This window comes from Pan troglodytes, chromosome 4 (assembly GCF_028858775.2).
Source record: "Pan troglodytes isolate AG18354 chromosome 4, NHGRI_mPanTro3-v2.0_pri, whole genome shotgun sequence".
Taxonomy (NCBI): domain Eukaryota; kingdom Metazoa; phylum Chordata; class Mammalia; order Primates; family Hominidae; genus Pan; species Pan troglodytes.
Window position 1 is genome coordinate 40,110,812 of NC_072402.2, and position 12,248 is coordinate 40,123,059.

Sequence of the window (12,248 nt, forward strand, 5' to 3'; positions counted from 1 at the left end):
ACTCCCACGATGAGTGGACCCTGGATGTAGGGCTCCCCGGGAAGAAGGAAGTGGCTCCCTGTGTCTGAGGCCAGCCTGCAGGGGCTGACTGTTGAAGACATCTACCAACAGCATTCCCAGAAGCCAGACTGCTCACCGTGTTCACCATAGCCATGGTCTGGGATGGTTGGGATTTATTCAAATGCAGTGGGAAGCCTTCAAATGATGGGAATGAAGTGAGCAACACAATATGGCTGCTGTATGGAGCCTGGATCAGAGGCTGCAGCTTGGAAACAGAGAAACCAGTCAAGAGGCTGCTGTTCAGGTGAGGGATGCCGGATGCTGTGGCTAGGAAGGAAGGAGTGGAGGTGGAGCGACGTGGAGAAATTCAAGATATACAGAAGAAGCACAAAGAAAGGAATTAGTGAGGGCTTATTTCCAGCAATATGAAATCCATAACACGTTATGAGAGAAAAATGTGAAAATCAAAGGCTATGCAAAAGAACCCAATCAATATTCTTAAAATCAAATTTTATTTATCCAAGTGGCTTTTGTAGGATATTGCAAAGATAATCTGATTACTTTGGGATATAGCTTTGAACTTGCTCTCTTTCAACCAGTTAGGTTTAATGTGGCCTTAGCCTTCCATTTGACATAAACATAAAGGGCCAGCAGTGGATTGGCCCCCAAACAAGTGACCAAAACAACATTTATGGAAAAGCCAGCATTTCTTTTGGAACAAAACTGCCAGACAAAGATTTGCCTACAGTTTACAAAAGTGAGAACAAAGTTACATGCAGTTACAAAGCATTTTGATTGATCACCACCTTGAAACATAGTATTCTGGAGCAGCATATGATCCAAGTATCCCATTTTATAGACAGGAAGACTGAGACTCATGGCAGATGATTGACTTATGACCACATAGAAGATCTGTGACCAAGTGTAAACTAGAATTCAGCTTTCTTCTCCGGAGCATTTCCCTCTATGGCTCACATCCCTTCAAATGGTTAGATGTGGAGGAAAAGCTGCAGAATTGAAGCTCCTAGACAGTTATTCCTAAAACTAGGATTCTATCTCATAAGATAGGACAAGGAAGGTTTGCTCATTATTGTTTTTTGTTTTTTTAAAGACCGGGTCTTGGTCTGTCACCCAGACTGGAGTGCAGTGGCACAATCTCGGCTCACTGCAACCTCACCTCCCAGGTTTAAGCAATTCTTGTGCCTCAGTTTCCCTAGTAGCTGGGATTACAGGCATGTGCCACCGTGCCTGGCTAATTTTTGTGTTTTTAGTGGAGACAGGGTTTCGCCATGTTGGTCAGGCTGGTCTTGAACTCCTGGGCTCAAGCAATCCACCCACTTCAGCCTCCCAAAGTGCTAGAATTACAGGCACAAGCCTCCAACCCAGCCTGCTCATTATTACTCTTCACCAAAGAAACTGATGATCAAATCAACATAAATGGTCCATAAAAGATCTAACATATTATTCTCTAATCTGTCTTATCTTTTGAATATAGACTTTATTCACATTTTCAAATTTTTGAAAGCTCCCTAAAGCTTTAAATGTGCCATTAGGACAGTGCTCACATCCATGGATTTCCAACTTTTATATCATCAATTTTCAGTGTCTTTATTCTTTTTCATAAAGGTCAGTGAACAAAAATTGCATTCTGAGATGCAATCTCTTGGATTATAGACCTTCTAGAGAATCTGCCTAATGTTCCAGTCATCACACACACACAGCAAAGACAATTCCTGACCCAGGAAAGAAATAACATGTCACTGAGACCTTTGGTATGAATCTTTTTGTTAATAGAACCAGTGAGCTTCAACTGAATTCAATCTTAAATTTCCAGAGCACCACTGCTGGATGCTCACAGAAAAAAACTGGCGCTCCTCTAGGATATCTTAAAATTTAAAATTGGTAACTTCTGTCTTTTTCCAGAATAATGTGAGGAAGCATGAAACTTTTCCCTGCTTGCATTTATTCCTGGTCCCCTTCCCAAACGTCTGCACACTGCACCTGACAATAATATGTCAAGAAGGGAGTAAGGAAAGAGGTAGAAAAGATGAGGCGAAAAGTAGGGGGAGAAGCGGGGGAAGGGAGGGAAGAAAATTTAAGGGTTAGGGAGGGGAGGGGAAAAAATAGTAGGGACCGGAGGAAAAAGGAACAGATCAGGGAAGAAAGCAGAAAGGAGAGAAGGCTTATGAATTAGCTCTCATTAAGCTTTTCCTTTCATTCTTTTCTCCTAGTAGCTAAGAGGAATTTGAAGACATTTCCATAAAAATTTATTTTTGTAGGTACAACAGATAGGACTTTGACAGCAAAAGTTCTGATAATTATCCAAATGTATATTAACAGTCTGTATTCAGGACTTTCAGAGCTTTTAAGATACAACCAATATTTTACAAAACGTAGTTTTCTTCTCTTAAAATGAATTAGATAATAACCATGCTTAATGAGCAAATAAATACTGGAAACAGAGTATGAAACTACATAAAATAATTTCTATAAAGTGATTAAGATGGTAGCTGGCATGTAGAAGCTCAGCAAACAATAAATTATTGTTATTTGTGTAATGTTGCAACCCAACAAAACTTACAATAAAATTAGTTGTGTACATATACATAAGTGTATATGCATGTGGTAATTAGCCATAAGTTCATAAATGTTAGTGCATGTGGTAATTAGCCATAAGTTCTCACAAATTCTTGTAATTAATATTACCTTTACAGAACCAGATCTAGTTTTTCTGTTTTAGAGCTCTGCATCTTTATAATGTACCACTGTTTATGTTTTCCCTAAATGCAGTTTAATCCTCTTTGCACATTCATGATAATCCCATTCCTAGAGGCCATAGAGGCCAGATAAGTTCCCCCAAGCAGATGCCGCAGCTTCCCCACCATGCCTTAGGCAAACACTCCCTGGGCTCATCTGGAAGGGGGCTGGGCTGGGCACCTGAGGGTAGAAGAGCTCAAGGGTCCTGACTGTGGAGTATGAACTGTGCAGCATCCCCCAGAGAAAGGACAGGTGTGAGGGGACAGGCTGGGCACAGGGAGACTCAGAGCGAGGTGGTTGATGTGTTTGAGAGGACAGAGTGACAGTCAACCCTGGACACAGGGGTGTGGAGCAGAGCTGACTAGTAGGTTGGGTGAGTGGGATCTAGTTGGGCCAGGACTGGATTCAGGCAGGGCTGGGGACACCAGGGAACTTTTTAATGATTTGGGGGAGGCCTCTAAGCAGAGAGAATTTGAAACCTAGCCATAATGAGTGCAAAATGGCAGAGATAAGGTCAAAAGAACACAGGGGTTCCTCTCTATGCAGGCAGAGGAAAGAAGCAAAATTATTCTCCCCTTCCTGTCCTGCTTCATGTACTTGTTCTTTTTATTCCAATTGTACTATCCAGGCATTTCCTCCAGTTCTCCCATCTCTCTAGGCTTCAAGATGCAGACTATAGATAGAAGTTGGTAAGGTGAGATGGGGTCTGGAGAGTGGAAGATGGAGAGAGGAGACTGGGAACAGAATTTCTTCCAAGCTTCCTTAAACCAAATTAACCACAGAGGGATCACACAGAGACAGTAAAAGTACTTAAACTCTGTGACTCCATCACGAAGTTTTGAGGGTTCAGTGCCTACTCCCCAGCCTCTATCTTCAAAAATGGGGATTGTAATCATTTTGGGGATTATATATCCTTCTAAGGTTGAGGAGGAAAAAGCTACATAATCATTTCCCAAGCAAATGCATCTGCAACCAAAATTCTGATTACAATTGCAGGGAGTTCATAGACCCCCTGGATAAGTCCAGGGACCACAAGTTTAAAATAATTAATACCTACATGTGTTTACCGTGAATCACATCCTAATACTAAGTAAATACATGCAGCAGCATAAGGGACTGAACATCATCTCCCTGGAGTTTTCAGGGCCCAAACTCCCAACATTTCTGCAGTTTCCAGGGGATCAAATGAGAAAGCTAAACAATGAAAACAAAACCTGCTTCATGGTCATTTCTCTCAGAGTTTGAAATGAAATAAAATTAACGACAAGGACAAAGCATTTTTTAATGGATACAAAGTTTCTGTTTGGAGTGATGAAAAGTTTTGGAAGTAGATGGTGGTGATGGTTGAATATCACTGCAACCTTCATTAATGCCACTGAATTATACACTTAAACTGTTTAAAATGGCAAATCTTATGTTATATACTGTACCACAATTAAAACCAGGCTAAAAAATTGTATTTTAGAAAAGGAGGAAAGTGTGAGCAGACCAATAAAAAAGAATCCAATACTATGTCTGGCATGTAATAGACACTCGATGAAAGTTACACTCTTCTCTCCCTCAACCCCGGATATGGGAATTCCTGTAGGGCTACCACACTTCCTGGTCTTTGGTGGCTCCTGTAGAGGGTTCCTTCCCTTGCTCTCTCACCCTTTCTTTTGAAATTTTTTTTAGCTTTATTGAGGTATAACTGATGTACCAAAAATTGCACACATTTCATGTGTACCTCTTGCTGAGTTTGGAAATGTGACTACACCCATGAAACCATCACCACAACCAAGGCACTAAACATATCCATAACCTTCAAAAATGTCTTTATGTTCTTTTGTGGGGTTTGGGGGGGTTGTCGTTATTGTTTGTTTGGTAAGAACACAACGTGAGATTATCCTCTTACATTTAAAAGTATACAATACCATTTTGTTAAACCTAGGTACTATGTTGTACAGCAGATATCTAGTACTTTCTCATCTTGCATAATAGAAACTTCATACCCATTGAAAAATAATTTCCCATTTCCCCTTCCCCCCATCCCATAGCAATCACCGTTCTAATCTCTGCTTGTATGGGTTTGACCATTTTAGATACTTCATATAACTGGATTCATATAGTATTTGTCCTTCTGAGACTGGCTTATTTCACTTAGCATAATGTCCTCTAGGTTCACATATGTTATCAAAAATGGCAGGATTTCCTTGTATTTTTTAAGGCTGAATAATATTCCATTGTATGTTTATATCACACTTTCTGTATCCATTCATCTGTCGATGGACATTTGGGTTGTTTCCATATTTCGGCTATTATGAATAATGCTGCAATGAACATAGGGTAGGGAACACATTTAAACCATAGCCCCTTCCAGCTCTCAATCTATAGGATCCATAGCTCCTCTCCAACAGGAAAATCATGCACTGATATCCACCTGCATTACACATAATCTCGTACATTAATGGAAAAACTTATGCCTCGAGTCCTCTAGAATCTTAGATTTTCATATTCAAAATTCAGGCTTTTGCAGTCAAATCTTCTTCCGCCAAATAGTAAAGAGGCTCAAGAGCCCATTTTGAACCTCAAACTTGAGAAGTGGTTTCTTATTTGTTTTCTCTGCTGTAACATTCCTTCCAGAGGAAATTGATACCTCTAGTCTAGTTTGAATGGTGAGAGTACACAAGAGATTAAAAGGAACGGGAATTTTTTCAAATGGTTAATATATTAAAATGTTGTATCCTATTCCTCAACTGTGAGTGTTTACCAAAGGATTTTGTCTTTGTGTGGCTGTGCATACATGCAGTTTGGCAGGAATGCCGACCATATGCACAGTCTGGCCCCCATCAGCCTGTTCTTTTTTTCTATTTGTCAGCAATATCTGGTTATATGTTCATCAGAAATATTTTGTTTGCATCATTATTATAGTGGCTTGGATTCAGAGCCACTAGATCCATAGAATATGCAGATAAAAAGTAGAATCAGCCTATTCAACATATTTCAGTAGTAGCCAAGAAAATTCAGGCACCAAGCAGGAAAAACAAAAATGGAAAAGATTTATGTGCTTAAGAATTAATAATTGGGTATCACTCTTTGAACCAAAAAAGAATGCAAGAAATACTTTATCAGTAGCAAAGCTCATTAGTTCTTTTAATACCAGTTGTAATGTCCCAAATCCCTCCTGTCTTTCCAAAAATGTTTTATTATATTTGATAATTTTTTCATTGAAATGAACTGAAATAACTCTGAAAGAAACTTCTATACAGCTTGAAGCAGATGAGAGTTTGGGTAAGCTCAAAGATGAGAGTTTGGGTAAGCAGATGAGAGTTTGGGTAAGCCTTGGAGCAGATGAGAGTTTGGGTAAGCTCAGTGAGAATTTATATCTGTGTCAAGCTACCCTGGCTTCTAATTCTTTTCCTAATTTATATACAACTTTGATTGAATATTGCCATTTTCTATCAACCACAGTTAAGTGAGATCTTAACAGAAGCCATTTCAACCTGAAACTTTAAAAAAGTTCAGATGTTAGTGTTTCAATGTTCAATAATTTTTATAGACTCCTACTGTCTCTGGTTTAAATATGAGTCAAAGAAAGAGAAAGTCCAATGAAACCCAAGTGATTCATGGAAACCTAAGATTAACTTGTTGTCCAGTTCATTTCCAGGGTCACATTGCAGGGGATGGTAAACCATCTTACTTTAAAAATCTGCATAGAGGTAGATTCTATAATTTTTTTAAATTGCTTACTCTAAGAATCTATGTTCTTTGTGCTTTTTTTTGTTTTTTAAAAAAATCTTTTAAGATTATAAAAATATTTATTTTTTAAATGAACATAATATAGAAAATATTAAAGAGGAACTCTCCCTCTCCATCCCCAAGATACTGCGATTAGCCTGGTGCTAATCACCAAATACAAGCAGAGGCATATGCAAAGGCAGCATATGTGATAGTTAAGATGTGAGATGTAGATTCTAGAGTCAATGGCATGGGCTTGCCATTTATTAGCTGTGTGATCTGGAGTAGGTTTCTTATTTTAGCTCAGCAATTTTTTATTTTTATTTTTTATTGTATAAGACAAAAGGTTTGACCAAGAAATACATTTTAAAATGAATATATTTTTTATTTCAATAGTTTTTGGGGTACAGGTGGTTTTTGGTTACATGGATATGTACTTTAGTGGTGATTCCTGAGATTTAGTGCACCTGTAATCTGAGCAGTGTACACTGCACCCGATATGTAATATTTTATCCCTCATCCCCCTCCCAAACTTCCCCCAAGTCCCCAAAGTCCAGTATATCACTCTTATGCCTTTGTATCCTCATAGTTTAGCTCCCACTTCTAAGGGAGAACATATGATATTTGGTTTTCCTTTCCTGAGTTATTTCACTTAAAATAATGGCCTCTAGCCCCATCCAAGTTGCTGCAAAAGACATTCTTTTATTCCTTTTTATTGCTGAGTAGTATTCTATGGTGTATATATACCACATTTTCTTTAGCCACTCATTGGTCAAAGGGCACTTAGGTTGGTTCCATATCTTTGCAATTGTGAAATGTGTTGCTATAAACATGCATGCGCATGTGTATTTTTCTTATAATGACTCTTTTCCTTTAGGTAGACACCCAGTAGTGAGATTGCTGGTTCAAATGGTAGATCTACTTTTAGTTCTTTAAGGACTCTCCATACTGTTTTCCATAGTGGTTGTACTGATTTACATTCCTAGCAACAGTGTAAAAAGTGTGCCCTTTTTACCACATCCATGACAGTATCTATTGTTTTTTGACTTTTTATGGCCATTCTTGCAGGAGTAAGGTGGTATTTCATTGTGGTTTTAATTTGCATTTCCCTGATGATTAGTGTTATTGAGCATTTTTTCAGGTTTGTTGGCTATTTGTATATCTTCTTTTGAGAACTGTCTATTCATGTCATTTGCCCACTTTTAGATGGGATATTTTTTTATGCTGATTTGTTTGAGTTTCTCATAGAGTGTGGATACTAGTCCTTTGTCAGATGCATAGTTTGCAGATATTTTCTCCACTGTGTTGGTTGTCTGTTTACTCTGCTGATTATTTCTTTTGCTGTACAGAGCTTCTTAGTTTAATTAGGTCCTGTTTTGTTGTTGTTGTTTTTGTTGCATTTGCTTTTGGGGTCTTAGTCATTAATTCTTTGCCTAAGCCAATGTCCAGAGAGCTTTTCTGATGTTATCTTCTAGAATTTTTATGGTTTCAAGTCTTAGATTTAACTAAGTCTTTGATCTTTCTCAAGTTGATTTTTGCATGAGGTGAAAGATTGGGATCCAGTTTCATTCTTCTACATGTGGCTTGCCAGTTTTCCCAGCACCATTTATTAAATAGGGTGTCCTTTCCCCACTTTATGTTATTGTATGCTTTGTAGAAGATCAGTATTTGTCTTTATTTCTAGGTCATCTATTTGGTTCTATTGGTCTACATGCCTATTTTTATGCCAGTATCAAAGCTCAGCTATTTGTTTGCTTTGTGACCATGGGCAAGTTACTTATCCCTCTGTGCCTCAGTAGCCTCATCTGTAAAATGGGGATAAAATATTTTGTTATTTTCATTAGTTGATATGTTCTGTTGTGGTAACAATTCAATTCCCTATGCTCAGTGCTTAACACATCAAAGGTTTATTTCTTGCTCTAGTCACTGTCCAATGTGGGCCAGGTGGCTCTCTTTGGTGGCTCTTCTCCATGTGATGATTTTGGGATCTGGGTTGCTTCAAACATGTGGTTCCTAAATTGCCATGGAAGAGAAGACAGAGCTGAAGTGTCACTCTGAGTGATCTTTGGACTTAGGTCTATAAATGGCATATGTTACTTTTGCCTGTATTTATTGACTAGAGTCACATAATTTCCAACTGAACTGCTAGGGAATCTGGGAAAGACAGTCTTCTTTTATTCCCAGGATGAGGAAATGTTTTGATTAACACAAAGTGCAGTCTCTGCCATAACTATTTGCCTTCCAGAAAGGTTATACTGATTTACATTCTCACCTTTAGTAAATGAGACTACTTACTTCTATTCACTATTGCCTATAGCAGTTGCTATATTTCTTACTTTACTTTTTACGAGTTGTATAAACTGAGAAAAATGACAACTTCAATTTTTTTATTTAATTTTATTAATTTTAAAATTAAAATTAGCCACTTACACTTATTTGTCTTGTTTTATAAATTTCCTATCCATTGAGCATAATAACAGCTGAGTTAATTAAGCAGCTTGATAGACTGGGGGGAAAGGACTAGATTTTGAATTAGAATATTTAGCTTTGAGTACCAGATCTATCACTTATGGCCTGCATTATTTGGTCCTCCTTAACTTCAGTTATTTAAATGTGAAAGAGGGAAAATAATATATATTTCACAGGACAATATAGAAGTTAGTAAAATATATGTAAACTATACATATTTTTAATATATATCATTTATCTATGTTCTTATAAAACTTCATACATTCCTTTATTGAGTCATATATTCAGTTTTCGATGATCTCTTCTATCTGTTTCTTCCACTAGACCATGAGCTTTTTGAATGGGTGCATTTGTGTTTGTATTCCTGGAGCCTACTACAATTTCTAACATACAGAAAACTTTAGATGATTGTTTCTTGAATGAATGAATGAATGAATGAATGAATAAACAAATTGATGATATTGGATCCATTTTAGACTTTACAGGCTTAAAAAAAACCCCTGCTATATATTTGTTTATTAAATCTTCACAACAATCCTTGGCACGAGCTTGGTAGATACCATGAGCTTCTGAAACAAAATGCTGGAGAGTCTAAAATATTTTATACCCTCTGTTCTTTGCTGGGTATATCCATTGCTGTTTACCAACAGATAAAAGGGGGCCCCTGCATTGGCCAGTGGGACAGGAAAAACATTAAGAAGGGGGAGAAGAACACAATTGTCACCTCCTACAACAGGAACTTCACGGGCCGCAATGACACAAACCCCAAGACCATGCCTTCATCATCTCCCCAGAGATTGTCACAGCCCTGGCCATTGCAAGAACCCTAAGTTCAACCCAGAGACCGACTGCCTTATGGGCAAGGATGGCAAGAAGTTCAAGCTTGAGGCTCCAGATGCAATATGAGCTTCCCCAAGCGCAGTTTGACCCAGGGCAGGACACCTACCAGCACCCCCCAAAGGACAGCAGCAGGCAGCATGTGGATGTGAGCTCCACCAGCCAGCACCTGCAGCTCGTGGAGCCTTTTGACAAGTGGGATGGCAAGGACCTGGAGGACCTGCAGATCCTCATCAAAGTCAAAGGGAAGTGTCCCACTGACCACATCTCGTCTGCTGGCCTCTGGCTCAAGTTCCACGGGCACTTGGAGTACATCTCCAACAACTTGCTCATTGGTGCCATGAACATTGAAAACAGCAAGGCCAACTCCGTGCACAATGCCCTCACCCAGGAGTTTGGCCCCATCCCTGACACTGCCCGCTACTACAAGAAACATGGCATCAGGTGGGTGGTGATTAGGGATGAGAACTACCGCGAGGACTCACACGGGGAGCACACAGCGCTGGAGCATCACCACCTCAGGGGCCGGGCCATCATCACCAAGAACTTTGCCAGAATCCACGAGACTAGGGCCTGCAGGGCCTGCTGACCCTGACCTTCGCTGACCCAGCCCATTACAATAAGATTCACCCTGTGGACAAGCTGACCATTCAGGGCCTGAAGAACGTCTCCCCTGGCAAGCCCCTGAAGTGCATCATCAAGCACCCCAACGGGACCCAAGAGACCATCCTCCTGAACCACACCTTCAAGGAGACGCAGATTGAGTGGTTCCGTGCCGGCAGCGCCCTCAACAGAATGAAGGAGCTGCAGGAATGAGGGCGGTGCCTCCCACCCACCCCCCACCACCCACTCCCTACGCAGTGCTGGCATCATGTTCAAGTTCAGGTCCACATGTGCTATCAGAGGATCCGATCCAGCCAGCCATGGCTTCTTATTCCAAGATGGTGTGACCAGACATGCTTCCTGCTCCCCCCTTAGCCCACGGGTTGGCTGTGGTTGAGGGGGTTTCTTAAAATAGCTTTTTAGCCTCTGCCTTCCTATTTTTAGTTTGGTTCAGATCTTAGGCAGCTCCATGCAACTGCATTTATTTTTGATGACAAGACTCCCATCTAAAGTTTTTCTCCTGCCTGATCATTTGATTGGTGGCTGAAGGATTCTAGAGAACCTTTTGTTCTTGAAAGGAAAACAAGAATCCAAAATCAGTGACCAAAAAAAGAGGGCCCAACCTTTAAACCATGAAGTCAGTACCACATCCTTGTTCTCAGCTCCTAGATAATGCTCTCCACCTGTATAACTTCACCAGCGTTTACTCTCAGAATGCCTGCTGTGCCCTTAGCCCCCTTCTAAGAGTTCCTGTCCATAGATTCTTACTTAAGAAAGTGACATAGTCAATTCCTTTAACTTCTATGGCCATGTGTTTTACTGCATATCTCTACCACCCACCTATGTTTTGGTCTAGCAGAGAGACCAGACCCAAAGGCAATGAATCTCTGAGCTGACCATTAGTCCAGAAAGAGGCCATATACTTCAGCTTTGTCCAACAGGTATGACAGCAGTTAACCAAAACTTATCAAACTCTTATACTTTGGGAATTGGGGGTTTGAAATACAGAATTTGGCAGAGAGTAAATGATACCAAAGCAGAAAGACAATGTGAATGCTGTACACAATTGTCAAAGTCAAATGCTTGCTGTCCAAAATATCACTACAACAGCCTGTGGATAAGACAAAGCTGAGTGTATTGTTTACCTACTAAGAAAGAACATCAACAAAGCCTTATTAACGGTCAGGATACTGATTGACATTTCAAAGTCTGGTTTAAGGTAGGTTCTTTTGATGATGGAGAGGAGTTTAATTAGGATGAGAGCAGGGTTATGATAAAATAATTTAGGATTGTTGCAGACAGCTAGGTGAGAATTTTAAGAGAACAAGGTTTAGGATGCATTCTATAGAAGAGTTCATGGATCTTTGGGGAAGTTACTGGAACAAGCAATAATATTATTTGAAATTTTTATCTTCCTGGGAAAGAATTGCATTTAATAGTAAAGTTATATTGATGAAGACAGCCAGCTGCACAGACAATTTTGATTCTCATCACAAAGCAAAAGAAGCAAATAAGTAAACAGAAGCATAAGGTAGAAAAACACTGTCCAGAGAAGAAAAATAGAGGATCTGAAACACACCGATAGGGGAGGGCCTGGTGACCAACCTGGACAGCAGAAAGGATGTTTTTTTTCTCTCTGATCCAGCCTTTCTTGCTCTAGACAATCTGGATCATCATGCTATCCAATCAGTAACTTGTACACTGTTCTCATGTTGAGCAAAAAGAGTAAACCAATCCAAACAGAGTATTCCATACTAAGCTTTGGGATCACAGGTTTAAATTCTCACTTACAGTTCCATTCAACAACTTTGGAGATGGAGGGAATCCCATTTGGATATGAGAGAAAAAATTACCAAGTCAAGAAA

At 39.6% G+C, this 12,248-nt stretch overlaps 1 pseudogene; it reads left to right on the top strand.

The window, feature by feature from the left end:
* The first annotated feature begins 229 nt into the window (after window positions 1–229).
* Window positions 230–10,596, top strand: LOC107974554 (aconitate hydratase, mitochondrial-like; annotated as a pseudogene).
* Window positions 10,597–12,248: the final 1,652 nt, after the last annotated feature.